Here is an 8,826-nt window from a genome sequence, read left to right as displayed (position 1 = left end):
CTATGGAGACTGAATATGGATCAAAGTATATAGTATTTTCACTTTTGTTGTTGTTATTGTTGTTATTTGTATGCTTGAGTTTTTTCCCTCGTTTTTTTCTTTAAAATTTTGATCTGATTTTTCTTGTGCATCATTATGAATATGAAAATATGTTTAGAAGAATTGCACATGTTTAACCTATATTGGATTGCTTGCTGTCTGGGAGGGAGAAAGATTTGGAATACAAGGTTTTGCAAAGGTGAGTGTTGAAAACTGTTTTGTATGTATTTGGAAAAATAAAAAGCTATCAACATAACCCCCCCCCCAAAAAAAAAAAAGCATAAGGACATAAGAATGGATAAGTTAGGAGAATAGTCATTGGGCACTAGAAGCAATGTTAATTTTAAAGAAGCATAAGTCAAAAATACACTTCATATAACAACATGGGCAAAGAGTTAGGGAAGATGAGACATATACAGCATTTAAATGTAGTGTTTCATAGAATCAAGGATTTACATCTAATAGGGACTTCAGATACTATCCAGTCCTCTCATTTTACAAAAGAGGAACTCAGAGAGGTTGAATGACTTAACCTAAAGCCACAGAGGTAATAAGGGACAGAAGCAGGATTATACTCAGATCCTCTGACTCCAAATATGGCACTTGTCCCACTGTACCATGCTACCTCTCATTTCCTAAAGCTCAATTGTATGCTTTGGTCCATAAGAGTAAATATAAAAATAAAAAGTCACTGGAATGTCATTTGGACCATGGTATAGTAGGTGGATTTGGAGTCTGGAGACCTGGGTTCAAAATCTGGATCTGTTATTAGTGCCTGGCTCAAATCTGAGCCTCAATTTCTCCTTTTGCTCACCCTCTGGCTCTTTATTTATGATCTTATGTCCTATTCCGGCCTTAAAGGATTACATAGCCTTCTTAAGGTGGCAAGTTACTCATGAAACAATAGCAAAGGATACATATACATGCATATATATGTATATATGGGATATATATATACATATACACACATATATACTTAAGTTCCATATTGTAAAATATAGACTCTAATTGTTTGAGTTCAGAGAAGAGAAGCTTAATAGTAGTTAACATAGTCTGAGAAGGCTTTATGAAAGAAGTGCCACTCACCAGTTTGGAAATATGCTCAAAAAGTTATCAAAGAGTGTATACTCTTTGACCCAGCAGTGTTTCTACTGGGCTTATATCCCAAAGAGATCTTAAAGGAGGGAAAGAGACACACATGTGCAAAAATGTTTGTGGCAGCCCTTTTTGTAGTGGCCAGAAACTTGAAACTTAGTCCATGCCCATCAATTGGAGAATGGCTGAATAAATTGTAGTATATGAATGTTATGGAATATTATGGTTCTGTAAGAAATGACCAACAGGATGATTTCAGAAAGGTGTGAAGAGACTTACATGAACCGATGCTAAGTGAAATGAGCAGAACCAGGAGGTCATTATACATGACAACAAGAAGACTATATGATGATCAATTCTGATGGACGTGGCTCTCTTCAACAATGAGATGATTCAAACCAGTTCCAATTGTTCAGTGATGAAGAAAGCCATATACACCCAGAGAGAGGCCTGTGGGAACTCAGTGTGGACCACAACATAGCATTTTCACACTTTCTGTTGATGTTTGCTTGCATTTTGTTTTCCTTTTTAGGTTTTCTTTTCTTACTAGATCTGATTTTGTGCAGCAAGATACCTATATAAATATGTATACATATATTGGATCTGACATATATTTTAACATATTTAACATGAATTGGACTACCTGCCATCTAGGGGAGGGGGATGAGGGAAGGAGGGAAAAATTTGGAATAGAAAGTTTTGCAAGGATCAGTATTGAAAAATTACCATGCATATGTTTTGTAAATAAAAAAGCTTTAATAAAAATTTTTTTAAAAAAAGAAAAGAAAGAAGTGCCACTTAAACTGTATTTTGAAGCATTAAAAGCTAGGGTTTACATTCTGGAGAGCAATTTGGAACTATGCTCAAAAAGTTATCAAACTGTGCATACCCTTTGATCCAGCAGTGTTACTACTGGGCTTATATCCCAAAGAGATCATAAAGAAGGGAAAGGGACCTGTATGTGCATGAATGTTTGTGGAAGCCTTCTTTGTAGTGGCCAGAAACTGGAAACTGAGTGGATGCCCATCAGTTGGAGAATGGCTGAATAAATTGTGATATATGAATATTATGGAATATTATTGTTCTGTAAGAAATGACCAACAGGATGATTTCAGAAAGGCCTGGAGAGACTTACATGAACTGATGCTGAGTGAAACAAGCAGGACCAGGAGATCATTATATACTTCAACAACAATACTATATGATGATCAATTCTGACAGACCTGGCCATCCTCAGCAATGAAAACAACCAAATCAGTTCCAATGGAGCAGTAATGAACTGAACCAGCTACGCCCAGCAAAAGAACTCTGGGAGATGACTAAAACCATTACATTGAATTCCCAATCCCTATATTTTTGCCCACCTGCATTTTTGATTTCCTTCACAAGCTAATTGTAACAATATTTCAGAGTCTGATTCTATTTGTACAGCAAAATAATGGTTTGGTCATGAATACTTATTGTATATCTAATTTATATTTTAATATATTTAACATCTACTGGTCATCCTGCCATCTGGGGGAGGGGGTGGGGGGTAAGAGGGGAAAAATTAGAACAAGAGGTTTGGCAATTGTCAATGCTGTAAAGTTACCCATACATATAACTTGTAAATAAAAGGCTATTAAATAAATTAAAAAAAAAAAAAAGAGCTAGGGTCAAGTTATGTTGAAGGGACAAAGAAAGGCATTCCTGAAGAGAAAAACCTGAATAAGGAAAAAAAAGTTTCCTATTTCATAGCTTACATTTTATAAAGTATAGCCATGACATTTTGTTGTTATTATTTTGTTTTTCAGGTGGTTGAATCTGGCAGTTCAGTTTGACTAAGTTGATGCAAAGTTTTCATAGATTGAAAACACATGGGGAACTTCTTCATTTTATTAAGTCACACAAAACCAAAATCCAAAGCAAGAGAAGTTGGATGAATTTTTTTTGGACTTACTGAAAGATCTGAGCTTTAAACAAACCTCAAACAACCTCTTATCTTATTGAACCTAGACCAGGCCCAGCCCTGGGTGAGTTTGATCATCATCAAACAGGGATTGAATGCCTTTGATTCATTTCGATGGAATGCCCTTCCTCTCCATCTCTGCCTCTGGAAATCCCTAGTCTTTTTCCTTCATAGTTCAACTGCAGCCAACAACCAGGTTTTGACATTAAGACTTCCAGATCCTCCCCAGTGCCAGGCTCTCCGCTTCCCCCATCTCCTTCAAATGACTTTGTATTTATTTTATATATGCTTACATATGTACATCTTATCTCCCCTGATGAAATTGAAGGTCTTTGAAGGACCGCATACCCTTAGAACCTGGAATAGTGTCTAGTCCATGTTGTCCAGTCATTTTAGACTCTTGTGATCTCAGTTGGTTGGTTGATCTTTTGTTTTTTGTTTTTTTTTGGTTGATTAATGGTCATTAAGAAGTGACCAGAAGTCACTCTGGTTTTTTGACTCCAGGCAAAAATGTTCTGTTCCCCTTTTCACCTGGCTTTTTTAGGGAGTCAAGGTCAGAAAGATCTTGCCGCAAAGTTCTTAATTATTTGAGAGGATGTAAAGTGGCATTTTAGCTTTACAGAAATAGATAAGAGTGGGAAGTACACACCAAGAGAGAATGTTAGATCCAGTCTCAAAGATTTCACCTCTCAGACATGCTCAAGAGTCTACTGGGGGTCGGGCTGGAGTCAGAAGAGCTATATTTGAAAACTCAGCTCCACTATTCACCCATTCTCTGTGTGATGCTGGGTAATTCCCTACCTTCTGGATTTCAGTTCCCTCTTCTTTGAAATAAGTTCTTGTTAAGTTGTTTCTGATTTTTTAATGATTCTATTTGGAGTTTTCTTGACAAAAAATACTGGAGTGGTTTACCATTTTCTTCTGAAGCTCACTTTACAGGTGAGAAAACTGAGGCAAATAAGGTTAAGTAACTTGTCCAGGGTCATGAAGCTGGTAAATATTTGAAACCAGATTTGAATTCAGAAAGAATTTTCCTGACTCCAGGCCCACCACTCTGATTTATCAACCTGCAAAATAAATAATTTAGATTAACAATAATCCCATAGGTTAGCATCGGAAAGGATGATAGAGATTGTTGCCAAGTCCTAGTTCTACCTTTTACAGATGAGGAAACTGAGACCCAGGGTACTTTAAGTTTTTGCAAAGTGCTTTAACTCTTTTCTCACCTGATCCTCACAGTAACTCTGAGAGACAAGATTTATTATTTATTATTTCCATTGTAGAGATGAGAAAGCTGAGGCTCATAGCTGGTAAATGATTTGCTCAGAGTCACCTAGGTATTCCTAACTCCAAAGCCAACACTTGCCATATTTTCCCACATGGTTTCTAAGAAAGTCCTTTCAACCTTGAAATTCCATGATACAGTGAAATATAATATTTCCATCATAAAAATAACCTCCCCTGATGCCTTGCTTTAATGCCAGCAGTGTGTGGGTAATCCTAGATTCTAAAAGGCTCTGTCTTGTGGAACTCAAATGCCAGAAAGTCCAACCAATCCAGACAGGCTTTAACTACAGGTTAGGCCTGTTAGCTTATTCCTAGATTGGCCTTGAGAGGGATGATTTTTTTTCCAGCCACAGTTCAAAGACTCCTACTAAATCCCAGAGGAGTTGCCATAGATTTTGGTGCAGAGAGCATGTCACCCAATGAACTTACAGGTTCTTAAAGAATGACACTAATGCTTAACTTCTTTTCTATTAAGCTTTCTTGAATTTTGTCCATTGTGTGATCATTTTCCCATCTTGACCTCTAATCAAGGTTATATTTTTATTTCCAAGGTGTTTTTACCCTGATGCACATGTTAGATAGGGGAGTGTAGGACTTGGTAATAGGAAGACCCAAATTAAATGAGTTCACCTAGTCCCATGATTCCTTGTTAATATTCTGAGAATCTCATAGGGGCTTGAGCTAAAATTTTTAAAATAGCATCCGAAGTGGTAAATAATTGCCCAATTATATTTCTATAAACAAATAATAGTAAGCATATGAGGTCTTTGTAGACAATTTCTGTTAATCTTATAGGATATTTCACATAAAAATACTCTTATTTTATAATTAGTTTTGTAATTTTTATATTGATTTTTCACATTTTTAAGTAGAATAAAATTTATATTTTATGATTATATAACAATAAATATATTATAATGTAAAATATAAATCTAGTAACCAAGTAACAAAATTTTTGGAACTTTTTTGGGGGTAAAAATCATCATTGTAATTATCATAAGCACTTCAAGCATAGATCTAAAGGAATGTTATGAGTAGCATATTAAATTACCTTAGGGTTCACAACACATTTTTTTGGATTGTTGTTGAGAGCAAATAGAAGAACCAAAAAACATTGGGTCCCAATACTCTATTTCAATTGAATTGTGTAACTAGATGAGCTTTTAGGTACTTTCCAGCTGGAAAGAGTTAAATTTGAAGGCACTGGACAGGAGACAGCAAAGTGATTTAGTGAATAGAGGCTCAAAAAAGATAAATTCAAATTCTCTGTCAGATAGTTACTAGATATGAACTTTGGAAGTCACTTGATCTCTTTCATCTGCAAAATGGGGATAATAGCACGTCCTTCATGCAATTGTCAGGATTAAAAAAGATGCCATATATAAAGTACTTTGCTGACTACAAATGAAACTAACATTTCTGGGACTTAGTTTAATCATTTGGAAAATGAGGGCACTGGATTTGATTGCCTCTGAGATCCTTTCTAATTCTAAATCTATGACACTACGAACATTTCTGAGCCTCAGTTTCCTTATCTGTAAAATGAAAGAGTTGGCTTGGATGATCTGTGGGGTCCCTTCTAGTTCTACATCTTTGAACTTATGTCTCCTCTAATTGTACCTACTGTCCTTATAGACCATCTTATGTTCAGAATCTGTTCTGTTTTAAAAATGTAACTCTTTTACTGGGTCTGTATTCCAGAGACCATAAAGAAGGGAAAAGGATCCAAATGTGCAAAAATGTTTGTAATAGCCCTTTTTGTAGTTGCAAGGAACTGCAAATTGAGTGGATGTCCCTCAGGTGTGAAATGGCTGAATAAGTTATGGTGTGTGAATGTAATGGAAATTATTGTTCTGTAAGAAATGATTAGCAGGATGATTTCAGAGAGACCTGGAGAAACTTACCTGAACTGATGCTAAGTGAAATGAGCAGAACCAAGTGAACACTGTACATAGTATCAACAAGATTATATGATGATCAACTGTGATAGACTTGGCTCTTTTCAACAATGAGATGATTCAAGATAATTCCAACAGACTTGTGAAGGAAAGTGCCATCCACATGCAGAGAGAGAACTATGGAGACTGAATGTGAATCAAAACATAGTATTTTCACTTTTTTTGTTGTTTGCTTGTTTTTTTCCATTACTGTATTTTTTTCCTTTTGTTCTGATTTTTTTTGGGGGGGGCATAGCATGACCGATATGGAAATATGGTTAGAAGAATTTAACTTTTACCCAATTAGTTTGCTGTTTTGGGGATGGAGAGGGAGAAAAATTTGAAACATAAGGTTTTGCAAATGTGAAGATGAATACATCTTTGCATGTATTTGGAAAAATAAAATACTATTAAAAATGTAACTAACTGGTATAAACCCTTCACAGAAAATTCATCCACTTCAGAAAGCAGTTGAGACACAAAAGGCAGATTTCATTGATACTCAAGAGCAGGATTATTATTGTCTTCCTATTTAGATCTTCAAAGGTTCCCCTACATGTATATAATAAGACTTAGCATTTTCTCTGGCATCTGTAGGGGTTCATCATTGTTTGCTTGTTTCTGCTACCTTTGGTGTCTATGATGACACTAATAGGCAATACAGAGATCCCCCTGTCAGTGAAGTTCTTCTCATCTTGTCATGGAGCTGAGGCCAGCACACTCTGTAGGGGATCTACCAAGGCAGAAAGGTTTTATAGCATGTGTGAGCTGTATTTATTGTCTGAGGACCTACATAGATTAAGTTTGTATTTTAAAATTTTAATTTAGTTTTTTAAAGTTCTGAACTTTTACATAAGAGAACATTTCCATATATACATAAACACATATAATCAACACATATAAAAAGAAAGATTCTATAAGAAACCCATTAAATCTAGCTAAGTTTGGAGAGGCTCATCAACAAAAAATAATGGATGTCCAAACATGGATTGTTTTTTGTTTGTTGTGTTTCTTAATCACAGAAGTTCACAGACACCTAAAGTCTATCTATGTCAGGGGAGTGAGGGCCAACTTGCACTGATAGGATCAGGTCTCAGTCTCCTTCATGACTTTCCATTGCCTTGGGCCTAAGCTGGATAAATACTCAGAAATCAAGGAAAGCAGGGTCTTCTCCAACAAACCTGGTTCTTCTGCCTATCCAGATCTAGGACTCTCCTACCTGTCTTCCTGTCCTGGCCCTAATACCAGGTTTCTTTCTCAGAGATGGACCTGAAGGGTCTTCTGTAGGAATGGAATTAAGGCAAACTCTTTTTCCTCTGGGAAATCATAGCTATAGAATCAAAAGCCTTGGATTAGAATTTCTTTGACTCTCTAATAGGCCTCTTGGACCAGTTACATGGAATCTCTCCCTGCCAGCCTGCGATCTCAGGTCCCTGATCCAGTGCATCATAGGTATGATACCCAATCAGATCCAGTAATCTTGGCTAGCCCAGCTGCACCGTGGCCCCGAGGGGCACCAGGATAGGGCAACCTCTCCTTTGAAAACCTGACAGTACCATTCTTTTACTAGATCTGTTACAAAATTTACTTCACGTGGGAAACCAGCCTGATGGTGCTCAGGTTGACCTTATAGCCAATGTAAAAACTGGGAATCCTAATTTAAAAGTTAAATTTGGAATGCTTTAATTTCTTTGCTGCAGAATCATAGGATTTCAGAGTTGGAAGGGTCTTTAGAAGCATGTAGTCAAATACTTATGTGAACTAAAACACTTTCCAGCTATACACATGCAAAGGGACCATTTCATCTTTGCTTGAGAAACTTTAGTGATAAAGAGCCTACTACCTCCCCAAACAGCTGAACTTTGAGATAATTTAAGTTCTTAGGAAGTTGCTATGTCACCCATAAATTTGCTTCTTTGTAACTTCCCACCTAGACCCACATGATTTCTTTCCTTTTCACCTTTGCTTCCTCTCTCCATTTTAATTCTCATTTTTTAGACTTAGCTCCCTTTCAGACTCAGCCACCCCCTTTAGGAGATCTTTCCTAATTCTCTCCATTATAAGTGCACTTTTCTTTGTATCTTAAGCAGACTTATCAGTGAACATGTTGCATCCTCCAGTAAAGATATTAAAAAAAATAACGTGGACAAAAAGATAGAAAGTAAGAACCTTAAAGAATGGAACTGTCACATTTGTATTTGTATCCATGGCATTTGACATTGTGCTGAAGAAATGCTTGCTTGTTTGTTTCTAGTTCTGTTCTCTGAGAACAAACAGAATTAGTCCAATTCCTTTTCCACAAGACTATTTTTTAAGTATTTGAAATTCCTGTGATTTCGCCTCCCCCAGTGACAGCCACTTAATTGTCTTTTATATTTTTAACCAGTTCAGTTCATCTCTAGAAACTGGGTATGGCAACTGGGTATACGCCACCTTCCTGGCACAGCTGCTAGGAGTTTCAGGATAATGAAGGGTACATTCATCATGTAGAGATGTATGGGGTAGGATGGGATGAATCCA

Source organism: Sarcophilus harrisii, chromosome 2 (genome assembly GCF_902635505.1).
Source record: "Sarcophilus harrisii chromosome 2, mSarHar1.11, whole genome shotgun sequence".
In the NCBI taxonomy this organism is placed as follows: domain Eukaryota; kingdom Metazoa; phylum Chordata; class Mammalia; order Dasyuromorphia; family Dasyuridae; genus Sarcophilus; species Sarcophilus harrisii.
The sequence above is the reverse complement of the archived record's forward strand: the minus strand, read 5'-3'. Positions refer to the sequence as shown.